At 36.2% G+C, this 12366-nt stretch overlaps 1 protein-coding gene across 8 annotated transcripts in view; it reads right to left on the bottom strand.

Annotated features, from left to right (window-relative positions):
- NTRK3 (neurotrophic receptor tyrosine kinase 3) overlaps positions 1-12366 on the bottom strand; it is a 442602-nt gene that overhangs the window by 95403 nt on the left and 334833 nt on the right. The gene's annotated exons all lie outside the window — the stretch shown is intronic.

The following is a 12366-nucleotide window of genomic DNA, read 5'->3' as shown; positions in this document are numbered from 1 at the left end:
TGGCCGAAATTGTCCAAACCCAAACCATAGACCCATAGATGAACAGGACCTTATACATTCCATATCTGAATACCACAGCTATAAGGAAATGTATGTATGGTAAGTGGTTGTGAATAAAAAGACTAATAACATATTCGATACTTTAAGTACTTGGGATGTGGAAAGGGGAACCAACACATAGGTGGGTGTTAACTGTGAAAGCATGCAGTCAGATCACTATGAGAGTAACAAAGAAGATATGTACATCTCAATGGACTTCTTAAAATAAGAAGAATTTCATGTCGAACTACAAACACTGCTTCTAGGTAAGGATATAGATATATATATATATATATATATATATATATATATATATATATATATATGCAAAAATGAAAAAACGGCAGCATTCCAATGTAGTTAAAAAACAAACTTAGTGTTTATTCCACCTCCAGCAACGTTTCGGCTGTATTCCCAGCCTTTGTCAAGAACGCAGCGGAAACATTGCTGGAGGCGGAATAAACACTAAGTCTGTTTTTTCACTACATTGGAGTTCTGCCGTTTTTTCATTTTTGGATATCTAATGGACTCTGGCTGGTGAGAGTAGAGGATAGCACTCATTACATTTGCTGTTAAGGACTGTGATGCTGATTTTCTTTTATATATACTGTATATATATATATATATTCATATATATATATATATATATATATATATATAGGCTCAAATCCTTCATTTTTTAGGGACCAAACTTAATCTGAATCTTTTCTGTTTTGCTTCACCAAATCTTTCAAAATGAGGGCCAGTTAAAGTAAAAAAGAAATGGGACATCCTCTTTAAAAAATTAGAGAGGGTTATAATCCAATTTCTAGGAGTAACATCAATTCAGACAAATTCAATTGCATCTTTTGAAAAACTTGACAAAGCTTCTATGAATTGAATTTTGGATGATCTCTTACTCTCATCTTATGCCATATGCTTGCAGGAAAATGTAGAGTCTCTATGCTGGCATTCAGTCTTTGGGCAGATTTGTTGTATAGATACTATAAGTTCTGAAAGAAATGTACGATGAGGTAACAAAGTTAATCCTTGCATTTGTCAGACACAAACAGTCTTGGTGACCAGCCATTCCAAATCCACTCCTACCTCCACGTTATTATTTTAAGGACACCACTACATGTGCTGGTCTTATTTATGTGGTCAATGAAGCAGGTGTCAAAATTACCAAGCTGCTCCACCGACTTCTTTTTAAAAAATGATCATTTGCTCTCATTAGTGTCTGCTCTGCAGTTGTGGACATACTTTTTGTTAAAGTGCTATCTGCACTGATCACAGCAGATTAAGACTGCCATGGGCCCTGGGCTGTATGAATATTATAACCCTTACAAGGTCGGAATTCACTTCTTACATGTGGTACTAGAATCAATCTTCATGGAGTTTTTTCATTGAAATTTGCCCTCTCCTGGGGCCATACATCAAGCACAGGAGGGTAGAAGATCGGTGTCCCTGGCTACTCAACTGCCTTTCCCTTTTTTCTCTATGGTTACAATTAAAAAATTTAAATAAATTGAATTATTAAAAGGACGTGTGATTATTCTGTTGTTACTCACAAATCCCAGTCATTAAATCTGCATGTTTCTTCTGTCCTTGTATTATTTCCAGTTACCTTACTATGTATTTAACCCTCTACCTGTTTTCATTTTGTAATTTGACAATGAGGATTGAAGAAACAGCTTAAATCTGTGGGAAACGGCTGCAGGAAAAAAACTTTTGTATGGGAACGGTAATTATACTTACTGAATGTGCTGAACATCACCAAGGAGGTGACAAAGTGGAATCTGAACTCCAATTTCTAACTTCCCACACATACCATCATTGAACTGCAGGGATGTTCTACCCACCCTGAACCAATGTGCACATAAAGTACTAGATGAAAGACAACAACAACAAGGCTGTATACAATAGTCCCTAGCAATTTCAGACCGTAAGAGAGGATTTTGTACAGAATATTCTAGCAAAGACCTGAACATACAGATCCTTTTCATATGTTATCCAGTTTTTTTAAAATATCACAAAATTCCCAAGCAAGGGACTGTGTACTGTTGCTTTTGGCCTGTTTGACATTGGCGGATGAGTGCCACTTCCCTTGCAAATGTCTATAGGGCTGTCACATTCAAGGTACAGTTAGACATGGTGTATGCATAGTGCCATGAATGTTTATAATAGTATTCAATGGTGCCATAAATTACCTGCTGGTTGTGTGGTTGTGAGTCATATGCACGAAATGAAATAATGCAGTTCACCCAATAGAATATAATAATAATAGTCCTAAACAGACAAAAAAAACCTACCTTGTTTAATAAAAGATGGATGGAAGATTCCACCACATAAAAACTTAACCAGTTTTACCTCTTGTATTACCCTTACCCAGTTTAACCACCAAGTGCCTCCCAAAGGGATTTCCATAACCCTCTTTGTAATCGAGGGTAAATTAAACAACCCAAGCTTCTTAATCCCAACTTCAAAAGTCCTTTATACAACAAAAGTGGCGCAGAATTATCAAAAATAGTAGAAGGTGCCCGTGGAGCATGAAGTGTGCGACAGATACTCAGTACTTGAAAGTTGTTCATGAATCTGGTACGCCTTGCACTGCTTCAGCAGAGTACACCAACTTTTTTTTGGTGCACCTTTAACATAGTGCACCCAAGAACACGGGGCTAGCACTACTCAGATGAATATTGTCAAGGTCAAAGTCACACAAAAACTAACCAAACAAGAAACAAAAAACAGAGTGTATTTGTACTCGTTTTGTATTGTTTGTATTGATTTGCTCATACTCTGCCTGTTTTGAGAGTGTTTCATTATAGTTTTATTTTGTTACTATGCTCACTACCAAGAGGGGTCTTCTCCAGTAGGTGGCGGTTGGTATATCTCTGGACGACCAGCATTGTCATATGCAAGGTCCTCCGGAATGATCATATTTGTGTGTTTTGTTCACACTTTTAGATGGTTTTAACATGTTTGTTCGTGCTGTGGTGTATCTCATATATATATATATATATATATATATATATATATATATATATATATGTATATATATATATATATATATATATATATTTATATATATATTTTTTTTAATTATTATTATTATTTTTTTATATAAATACATTTTGATTGTGTTGGTCATATAGCATACATTCTGTTCTTTGTTTATTGTTCCTTTAACATAGGGCAGCACAATTCTGTCAGGCAGAATTTTTTGTTTCGTTGGGAATAGGGCACCCCCGACACAAATATAAATACATGTTCAAGCAGTTTGCACTAAAAAGAATGTGCAAGGTAAGGCAGAAAACTGGTGCAAAGGCTTGAATAAATCTGGCCAAGTGTCTATTTACAGCCTATTCATAGTCTTCAAAACGCACTATCCAAAACTAGAATATAACTTATTTGTAGAGTTGCCACATTTCTCACATTGGTATTTTTGCATTTTAATCTACACGGTTTCTAGATATTCTCTTTATATAATGCATTAAAGATTAGGGAAAACAGAGTAAGATATGTAAGAATATGTCAGATATTTTTTAGAGCAGTTGCTTTAATGCTCCCCCCACCCTGGTAGGTGATGATAAGTGCTGAGCATTATATTGAAAGTGTTTACAAAAATAAGGTCTATGATAATGCAGCGAAAAATATATGTGAAAGGAAGAGAAAATGGTTTTTCGTGGCGAGGTGCCCAAGTACTGTGTTAGCACTCTTCGTTTCCTGCAACGCAATAAAAATGTAAAAGGAGAAACCTGATTATATAAGAAAATCTCGGTTCTTTTGTTCCTGACTTCTGCTAATGACATTTTTGTTTTTCTAATTAATTTATGTAAAATTAAAACAAGATTCTTACTATTCCAACTGCGAGATGATATACAAGGGGGAACTCCTTGGAAAGCCTGATTAGCACTTTTGAGAATGATAGTTAATTGTTACTAATTAATAGTCATTCTATCTTATTTCTAATGCTTACCCAATTATTTCTGCTACATTACAGAAAGTTATAATTGCTAAGTGAATAAACTGAAATAAATGAACAATGAGAGTCTGTGTTATAAAAAAACCTCAAGATTCCGACCTGGGGAATTGTATGGTTGGTAGTTGACTAAAACCAAATTTGTGAAGCGAATAGATAATTGAAGATTGACTGGATTTTAAAAATGTTTTGTTTTTTTTTCCCTTTCTTAGATACCAATTGCACTTAGTTACAAAAATTCTTAACGGTAAGTGTCAAAAAGTACAATTTAATAGAATAGAAGAATAAAAGAATCTCTTTAGTTACAGCTGCTTTAGAAACATAAGTACTCGAATGAGGGTTTGCAACTAATTGGTTGAAAGATGTTAGCAGTCTAATCAAATTATTATTATTTAAGATATTAAGTTATTATTAAGTATGGATGTTTTATTAAATGGTTCCCTAATGATTATCGCTAAAGACTGATATGAATTCTTGAGCATTCACTGCAGCTATTGCACTGCCAGTGAAAACATGCATGTGAAAAGATACATTGCAGACTTTTGATGACTGGAAATGTCAACAGTACATGACCATTGTGATTCAACCAGGGAAACAAATCAATTAAATAATATAAAGGAATAATCTTTACACGAACAAGAAAATATTCAGTTCTTTCCAAAATCAGAAATGTCAGATATTGAGTGACAACTACAGCTCGCTTTCCAAAACTCTGATTTGCCAAAGAACCAAAGAGCAAACCAAAGATGTTTCTGATTTCAATTAGATAACATTGTCTTCATTTTGTTTCAGTTTGGTTCCAAGAGATAAGAGATATGCAGAGTCAGGAAAAAGACTGGTGACACAGACACAGATAGTGGGCTTTGAGATTAAATCCACTTTCCTTTCCAACTGTCCCTGCCTAATAACTCAGCCTATTCTAAGCAATATGTAAGCAATTGGTCAACATCCCCTTCCTCTGCCAAAGTTCAAACAGAAGACAAAGACTAAACAATACAAACAGAGAGGAATAGACATCAAAAATTGGGTTGAAACCAAAAGGAGAGTGCAATACAAAATCTGTAGGCAATCAAATAGTCAAGGTTACAGTTAAAGGGTCAAAGATTACAGAATACAGAATGACAGAATAACACAACTAATTTAGTAAGTACAAAACAATAGCAGGCAAAGAATAATAGTCTAGAGAACCATGGTCTAGCCCTGGTCTAGAATATGATATATGGTATTCTCACATCAGAAAAAAATGGCAATGGGAATAGAAAGAGATTCTGTCATTTACAATCAGTTAACTTTTGATGAACCTGAGTAGGTGCAGAGGCCCTGATAAATATGCCCCCAAAACTTTTTTTTTTATTTTTATGTAGTGAAAATTCTACAAAATGTAGGGAATTAGGAGTGACGCAGATACAAAGTGCTCTAAATCAAGGAGTATTATGGTTACCATTGGAGAAGTGATCATCTCTAGGAGACGGAAGAGGAATGGTTAGATATCGAAGGGAGTTTGTCTTATACTGTTCGCATGACACAGAACAAGGATAGGGTGGAAGACAGAGATGGGAAAGGAAAGATAAGGGGTGCATTACTGTGTGGGCAAGAGTGACATGACTAGATTTTAATCTATTGTTTACAGGCAAACAGTAGAGTAACTGGCACAGGGTAGAGGTAATGATGTAGTGTATAAATATGGCTATTGCATTTAGGATAAATTTGAATGGAAAATTAGTAAGGGATAAGTGAATAATTAAACCATTGGCGCTGTAACTTTTACTACACACAGTGCCTCTTCAGTCCGTATGCAGTGTCTGATATTAGACCATGATTAGGAAAACAGCACATCTTTTTTTCCTACCCCCCCCCCCCCCCTACAACTCACATCTATAATTTTTAGGTATTTCAGCTCTTCCTATTTCATTTCAACACATTCAAGTTGAAAAACACATCTTTTGAACCTGTGGTACTATATATAAAAAAAATTAGCAAAGTTTTTCTAGTGCAATGCAAGCTAAAGGCTGAGCAGCTATTAAAGAAGACAAGGTAGCTCCGCGTTTGAATAACATCAAGGGGGCCAAGGTCATGTTTAGCTGTAGTTGTGATCAGATGGGCTCCCAGCAGTTGTACATATACCGATCACATATTTATAGCATATCCTAGTGCTATGACATCAATCATTAGAAGAACAGAACCGCTTTAAAGTATTCTGTCATGTTTTGATGGACAATAGAACAACTACTCTGATCACTAAGGAATTCCTGGCAAGAATGTAGACTTATTTCTATATCAATTTTAAAAGTTGAAATCTGAAACATCATGAAGGCATTTCTTCTGATCTATGCTAGTTACTATTACATTTTACTCCACATTATCTATGAAGCTTAACATAAATGTATTTTATTCTGCTGTGTCCAATTGGACTGTGCATAAAGTACATAAGTGTTATATTGTTTGGCCATGCAAGAACTAAACTACTTTATATTGTCAAGGAAGACAGAGACAGAGTATTTTTTTGTAGTTGCTATTGACATATAATTATTTGGAGCTGACCAAGGGAAACCATTATTTGCACCTGTACAAGCGAATTGTCATGCAGTTTATGACAGTGTTTTGAAGGACTTTGGTTTCAGACAGTTTCATCTTTCCGATGTCTCCTCTCCCGGCTATTACACACAACTGGTTATGAGACGGAAAAGTTATGTCCATAATAAAACATCTAGAGAACCGGCGCCTGGTTGCCAATACAAGGAGAAACAAAAGAAGCCCTATAAATAACACCACTTACATTATTAAGTAAAACAGTTCAGCTTGGGCTTGTTATCTATCGATTGTGTACTTACCAAAGGAAAAATAGATGAGAAGCAACTATGTCACGTAACAAAAAAAAAAACATTTATTTTTACTATTCTGCCAAAGTACAGTACGGTTATAACTAGACACATTTTTTTCCTTTAGGTTACTGTAAAAAAGACTTTGCTTTGTTTGAAAGTTCTAAAGCCAGAAATAAATTATGTTCCAAAGCCAGACTCCCACAATCAAATCATGGACATCATCTTCTTATGATGTCTTTAGCTTAGGTCAACGGACCCATTATTTTTTTTAAATTTCTTTATGGGTCGAGAATGATAAAGCATGCAAGTTTTCATACATACAGTTCAGTTACGACAATGTTGTACGGCGGATACAGTCACATCTTATACAATTTTGAACAATGTATACTGCCTATTACTTTCCAGTTCTAGCTTCTCAAAAGCCATTATGAGGTTGACTGTAGCAGTACATTGATTTAGCATGCTATTCAGCATAGAGCAACCTGATGATCCAGAGTGCAAACAACACTGAAGGTAACAATCAAACCTAGTAACTTTGGTTCTGCAGGTACTGACCGAGGCCATAAGTGGTATAGAATTCACTCTGTCTCCATTAATGGTGTTACATTTGGTTAATCAATAAGGAAGACACACAGGGATCCTCAAATGAGGGATATCTCCACAAGTTTGAAAGGGTAGTACACCTTTCCTTAAGGAGAGCATGCATTCAACAGTGAGGTGAATCTCAGGTCTAGCTGCCCTGTATTTACAAGGGGAATAACTTGTCAGGTTGGAATCACACCACACACTCCTGATCCATTCAAGTTTATCTGGGTAGTTCCGGTGTTTTGTATATCACTGCTTCATATGGAAGCAGCTGGTTGACTAATGTCTTCCACATTCTCACTGTAGGTGTATGAGTGTCACACCATTGTAACACAATAAATTTCCTGGCCATGAACAACGCTTCCTGCAGAAAAGCATGGTGCTGGTGGGACCATTCTTCCTCAGATAGTATGCCCAAGAGACAGATCTCAGGTGTACATGGAACTGTCAGTGAGATGAGACTAGTCAGGAAGTCCTGTTCACAGGACTGTACAACCGGAGTACATACCCATAACATATGCAGAAAGTTGGATTCCAGGGAGCCCCATCTAGTACAAGCAGTTGTATGTACTCGACCTATTCTCTGAATGCTTACCTAAGGTAAAGTATACCTCATGAAATATATACAATTGTGTTCAATGATAATCAATCGTTGGTGAGACTTTAGTGTGGGAATATAAGTGGTCAGAGACTGTATCTTCTGAAAGAGCTGTGTCCATTTAGTCATTGTCTTCAATGGGGCATGCTCTACCCTTTACATGATCAGATATGTGTATATAGCTGATATAAGGCATCTTGGAACTTGGATCTTATAGATGCCCATGAGGTATTTGGATATTGGCGGTGAAACTGGTGGGAACTGAGACCTAAGAGCTTGCTGCAGTTGAATTTATCTATAGAACCACCTATCTTCTAAGTCATATTTCGACTGCAGGTCAGCATTGGTATATGGAGACTTCTCCCCTGCTTGCATCATACTGAGACCCCTTCAAGATCCTCAAAGTGAGGTAATGTTGCGTTTTTCCATAAGTACATCCCTGCTATAGTGTTGAAGAAATGTGTGATCTATTTTGTATGTTTTCAGACCTGCATAGCCAATCTATGTATTGGGAAATGTGGCCGCAGTAATTTAAAGGCTACTGGCACCTTTGCCAATAGCATTTTGAAAGTTAACAACCATGTGACATGTTGGGGTCAGCAGGTTTTTAACCGGTTCGCTGCCGCGTTCCGATGCATGGAGAGGGCTCTCGGGCCGAGCCCTCTCCATAGCCGGTAAGTCTCTGCTGCATATTGCAGCAAAGGCTTACCGGTAACACCCGCGATCGGTGCCGGCACCGATCGCGGGTGTTTTCTTGCTGATCGCCGCCGGCATCGGGGAGCGACGATCCATCGCCATGGTAGCTTCGGGTCTCACAAAGACCCGAAGCTACTTCGGGTTAACCCATTCATTACAATGTGCTATCAGCACATTGTAATGTATGAGGAGTAAAATCCCCATATACTGCCATACTGTAGTATGGCAGTATATGGTAGGATCGATCAGACAACCTAGGGTTAAAGTACCCTAGGGAGTCTGAAAAATAGTAAAAATAAAAATAAAAAAAAAGTAAAAAAAAAATTAGAATAAAAAAACCTAAAAATTCAAATCACCCCCCTTTCCCTAGAACTGATATAAATATAAATAAACAGTAAAAATCATAAACACATTAGGTATCGCCGCGTCACTGCGTTTAACCCCGTAACGGAAAATCGTGTCCAAAGTCAAAACTGGCACTTTTTTGCCATTTAAAAAAAAATTTAAAATTCTATAAAAAGTGATCAAAAGGTCGTACAGTCCTAAAAATAATATCACTGAAAACATCATCAAAAGTCGCAAAAGATGACACAACCCTCAACTCTATACAACGAAGTATGGAAATGTTATAAGCACAAGAAGACAGCAAAATAAAAAAAAAAATTTTGTTCATGAGGTTTTAATTTTTGTAAATGTATGAAAACATTATAAAACCTATACAAATTTGGTATCCCTGTAATTGTACTGACCCAAAGAATAAATTAGATGCATCATTTGTGGCGTGAAGTGAAAGCCGTAATATCCAAGCCCACAAGAATACGACACAAATGCGTTTTTTCACCATTTTCACTGCATTTGGAATTTTTTCCCACTTCCCAGTACATGGCATGGAATATTCAATGTTTTAATTTTATTCTTCACTTTGCAGATGTGCGCGCGCATCTCCGAACCTATCGGAAGACACGCGCGCACATCTGCAAAGTGAAGAATAGAATTAAAACATTAAAAACAGTGAATACAGGACCATTTAAGTGCAGAACACATTGAAAGAACAATATTCTTCACATTCCAGATGTTCCGAACATCTCTGAATTTAGCGGGAGACACGCGCGAACACCTGCAAAGTGAAGAATAGTTTTATTTTAATGTGTTTTTACAAGCAAAACATCAGGAAACCTCTGGAATATTTTATTAAACAATAAAAACAATTTTCTTCACTGTTCTTCACTTAATTTAATGCTCGATCGCGAGCAGGGGAAATACTCGTCCGAGTAACGAGCCTTTCCGAGTATGCTAATACTCAACCGAGCAGTATACTCGGACGAGTATATTTGCTCATCTCTACTCATCACTAATTATAAACTAAGGATAAAAAAGAAAATATAAGACTCAAACACTTCAAGCAGGAAAAAAGACAAAAAATTTCAGAGTGAAACAATAATAATTTATGCATATGTTGTTAGGTCTCTGATTTAGAAAGTAATGATTCACTAGGGGTTATCAATATTCACAAACAGAGTAGAACTTTTTGTGCTTTTCCTTCCAAAAACAGATCGTTAAATGGGCACAAATCTTATTTAGATGAAAGGCAATATTATTAATAAACATTTTTCTACAAATAGATCCCGAGTGTTGTGTTAATGGAAATTTATCTATTTCACTTCATTTAAAAACATGAGAGCCGGATAACAATTCAACCCGTTCTAAATCTCCCATTACGGGTTATATCACATGGTGAATAGGGATCATTTATAACAGATATATTTTTGTAAATCTACCTATCTGAGTAGGATATTTCTTTCTTACAAGGTCAATCCTTGCATCTAGCAAGGGAAAACATTAGAATATGTTATCACAATGTAACTAAATGCTATGAAAGCCCTGGATATCAACGAGGAGTGTGGCAAATAGGATTTATAAATAGGTACAAACAGGACTGGAAATTTCAACACATTAGCGCTTACGTCAATACACTTATACTGATAAATGATTGTCAGAGTATGAAACAATAGTTCTCTATCAGTGCAGAAAATGTGTTTTTTTACGGTGTTTATCAGTCAATGGCTTCACTCCTCATAGTGTCATACATAATAGCTGAGCATAATTCAGAGTCTGAATGCATGGTGAAAAGAAATGTACTAGCTGGGAAAGTAGCTGCCGTCACTTCTTTTTCTTATTAAAATCCTGATATACATATAATAGCACCGAGCGTAAGGAAAAACAGTACTTGTAATTACAGCAAAATAAGAATGCTCAAAAAAAGGAAAAGAAATGGCAAAAACAATCAGATCCATTAATTCATGGCCTTTTTATAATCTGTTTTATAATGTGTTACATACACTGCAAAATGCAGCAATATGCAGGTCTCAAAGGAGTTTTCCATATACCTAGGGAGCTAGGGTGGAATAACCAGGTTTCTAATTGGAAGTTTCAGGGTATCAAGAGTCCTCCTTTAGCTAATAAGTGCCCCCCTTAGACCAGGGAACATAAAATAAATTGACATTCCCTGTTAAATTAGCTACCCAGAAGCTGAAGTACATGTTGTTACCCCCTAGAAATTTAGACTGGATGTAGGCCAAAAAACTGGAACTGGGAGCCGAAGCAGGGTAAGCATGCTTTCTCTCTGTTCCCCTAGCAGTTTTCAATATTTTCTGAAAAAAAATTGAATCTATGAAATTTGTTATTAGGCTCTTGACATCTTCAACCTCTAAGATGTTTATTCTATTAATAATAATTATTATTTATTTGAGAGCATAAAGTATTAACATGCTCCTCGTCCACAACACCATGCTAATGATTGTTCTTCATTCATAAATCTCTGGCATATAATCTCTAGATATGGGGTTTTAATGTAACAATGGTCATGTATACCAGGGTTGAGTTTAAGGTCCATCAAACTATGTAAAATATGAAACAGTCCACAGTAAACTAGTAACACCCTTAAGGAACCCAGTGCACAGAAACACAACTGCTTGAAAGATGTTTCCTAATAATATTGAGTAACTCTGCTCTTCAGATGATGGTGAATAACAGGGATCTGTGGTAGTCCAATTTTCTAAATGCCACTCCACTTCGATTGAGAATGGAACCCAATTCTCATGATTAGTAGAAGTCTCAGTGGTTGAATCCCGATAATCAGACAGTCAAACCTTGTACCACTCCCTGTTGGAGGAGTCTAGACCTACTGGAGGGTCAGACTAATGTTATCCTACTAAAAATGTAAATTTTTTATCATGATTTCAAATTGGTTCAAGCAGTTTGGTCAAATAGAAATACTATGTAACAACTTTTTAAAGTGCTTTTTGAGCTATCAAATATTTCTTCTGTGACCAGAAAAATGAAAGATTGAAGAGAGTTCTCTAGATTGAAGAAGTACACCATTGTCTTTTTAGATGGAATGGGTTTTGACCATTGTAATGCTTACACAGTAAAGTATGCCCCTTAGACATTTATGCTCATACAGGTCCATTACGCATGTGAAATCAATCGTATTTGATGCTGGCCAACTTGTAACCCATAAATGCTTTCTAACCATGACCACAGTTCCTTCTTGTAAAATATTGATCTCATGCCCATTTACAAAGATGTTTTTGACCACAATACAAATATATAACAGGATCCTTATACGTGGTCAACAATGTTCTGAGTCTGTAAAAGCTTTTCTC

Source organism: Engystomops pustulosus, chromosome 4, assembly GCF_040894005.1.
Source record: "Engystomops pustulosus chromosome 4, aEngPut4.maternal, whole genome shotgun sequence".
Lineage (NCBI taxonomy): Eukaryota > Metazoa > Chordata > Amphibia > Anura > Leptodactylidae > Engystomops > Engystomops pustulosus.
This window is presented reverse-complemented; position numbering and strand designations above follow the sequence as displayed.